We start from the raw sequence: 3030 nt of genomic DNA on the forward strand, positions 1-3030 counted from the left end.
TTGAAACCGTTTTGGGTGTCAAACAACCCTTTCACAGGGGTCACCCAATTTACAACAGTAGCAAAATTGCAGTTATGAAGTAGCAACAAGACTAATTTTATGGTTGAGGTGTCACCACAACATAAGGAACTGTATTAAAGGGTCGTGGCATAAGGAAGGTTGAGAACCATTGCTACAGAGAGATATTGAAATATACTTTTTGATGATGAATCCATCATCATTCCTCTTGATCGTGTAATTCCCAGCGTATTTTCCCAGCATATGAAACCATCTGTTTTTTTATTCAAATTGGACATAAAAGTTTGCTTCATCGTCTCACTAGAGTCTAGGATAGCAATCCTTATCAGTTCCATTTCATTTTTGACTCAAGGTAAGAAAAAGTAGGTGCAAGTGTGTACTAATAATTGGAATTTGGAATATAGGAAATATGAATCAAGGAAAATAAGTAGTTAAAAATGAAGATCCCAATTGCTCTGCTCCCAGAGGCTTTTTCGTTCATTCATATCATCATGGTAAATGACCAAATGCCCAGTTCTCCCATAATATCTCTAACAATATTCTCCTTCCATTCATTAGTTCTTCAGTGTCTGACAATGTTTCCATTCAATGCATAACATTTTAAGAGGTTTCTCCAACTCTACTCTTGGTCTGCAAGTTTTGCTGAAACCTATTCCTGTAGAGGGACCCTGTTGCCACTTTAAATACCAGTGACAGAACTCCCAGAGTCATAGCAACATACAGCCATCATAGTCTGACAAATTGACAGACAAGTGGGCACTAGATTTTATCCCAAAGTGCAATCATTATATATAAAATATTTTTATTACCCTTCTTTAAATAAACTGTAAAGTGAAGATTTATATTCAACAATATCTGTTGGTATTTTGAGATATAAATATTAAATAATGTAAAATTCTATTACATTTAATATATCTTTTTCATATTTTCATCAGAGTGACAGTTAACATGAGGTTTTGAAGGGATCAAGTAGCAGACACCAAAAAACGAAAACCATCATTGTGTGATCACCTTCCCCACATAAACGCTGAAGACGAATGTGTGCATAAGCAAGTTTGGTGAAGAAGGCTGATGGTGCCCGGCTATCAAGAGATATAGTGTCTGGGGACTTAAAGACTTGAAAGTAATCAAGCAGCTATCTAGCCCAGAAGCATCTAGCCCACATGGAAGCAGCACACCACCATGTGTGATCATGAAGGGCCCAGGTGACCAGGTTTCAAGCAACAAAGGCTGGGGAAAAAATCATATCATCATAAATGAGGGGAGTGCTTGATGGGGATCCAATGCCCATCTGTATACAACTGGATATCCCTTAAAGAGAGGTAGTGGGGAGGAGATGAATCACTCAGGGTTCAGTGTAGCAATAATGAAACTCACAACCTTCCTATAGTTCTTAAACGATTCCTCCCCTCCAACTATCATGATCCCAATTCTACCTTGCAAACCTGGTTAGACCATTGGATGCACAGCGGTATAGTTGGGATCTGGAAACACAGGGAATCTAGGACAGATGAACCCCTCAGGACCAACAGTGAGAGTAGAGATACCAGGAGGGAAGGGGGTGTAAACAGAGGGAACCAATCTCAGAGATCTACATATAACCTCCTCTCTGGGGGATGGGCAATAGGAAAGTAGGTGGAGGGAGATGCTGGGCAGTGTAAGATAAGATAAAATAATAATTTATAAATTATTACGGGTTCATGAAGGAGGAGGAAGGTAAAAAGGAAAATGAGCTGATTCCAGGAACCCAAGTGGAAGGCAAATTTTGACAATGATGAGGGCAACGAATATATAAGGGAGCTTTACTCAATTGATGTATGTATGCATTGTGATAAGAGTTGTATGAGCCCCAATAAAATGATTTATAAAAAATAAGAATGAAATATTTTTTAAGTTTGAAGAGTAAAATAAAGCATTACAGTGAAATTATCACCAAAATTCACTTAAACTTAAATATTATATAACTATTATTGTTATTAAGGTTGTTCATGTTGTTGTTGTTAGGTTCCATGCAGCTCATAGTTACCCACCTAATGGTCCTACACCTTTCTTATCATTGTTTCTATGCCTGAGCCCACTGATACTGTCTCTGTGTCAATCCATCTCTGCCATCCCTCATTTCCAAACATGATGTCTTTCTATAGGGACATCCAAACATGATGTCTTTCTCTCCTGACAATACGTCTAACCTATGTAAGATGAAGTCTTGCAACCCTTGACTCTACTCTGGCATTACTTCTTCCAACGTAGATCATTTTGTTCTTTTCACAGGCGATGGAACATTCCATATGCTTCTCCAACTCCATAATTCAAAAATGTCGATCATTCAGCAGTCTTCATTATTCAATGCTAGTGAAATTTTAATGTTGTTGGCTCTCATATAAATATATCAGCACATACAATTTATGTCATTTAAAAAATAAAATCATGTCAAAACTATACTCCCTTAAATTTTATAAAACCCCAAACCAACCCAATCTACATCCAGAGAGTGGAATTGTACTCACTGTAACCTAATACCGGTTTTATAGAAATATTTTATTTTAAATTATATGGGTGTTTACATATGAAACAATCATTTTTTGTGTTTACTACTTAAACATCATTTTAACCCTCCCCAATGTCTTGTCCTATTGTCTCCTAACTTTTTCCATCTCTTTTTTTCTAGGATGATTTCCTTTTCTTCAACCAAGTTAGCACCTATCTACACTCTAACCTATTAATTCCATGAACTTCCCATTCTTCCCTACCCCAAGTGACCCTCAAAGTCTGGTACTTCTGTATAAATATCTTTCAAGGTTTTTTTTCTATCTATATGTGATCTCATATAATAGTTGTCGTTTTGAGATTGACTAACTTCTTTCAGCATATTGTCTTCCAAATCCATCCTTATCATGAGGTGTTTTACATTTTTATCATTAATCTTTAGTAATATGTGGTGTCCTTTGTGTGTAGATTTTATCAGTTCTGACCCATAGTGACCTAATGCACAACAGATGGAATCTCTGCCCG

This window comes from Tenrec ecaudatus, chromosome 3, assembly GCF_050624435.1.
Source record: "Tenrec ecaudatus isolate mTenEca1 chromosome 3, mTenEca1.hap1, whole genome shotgun sequence".
Classification (NCBI taxonomy): domain Eukaryota; kingdom Metazoa; phylum Chordata; class Mammalia; order Afrosoricida; family Tenrecidae; genus Tenrec; species Tenrec ecaudatus.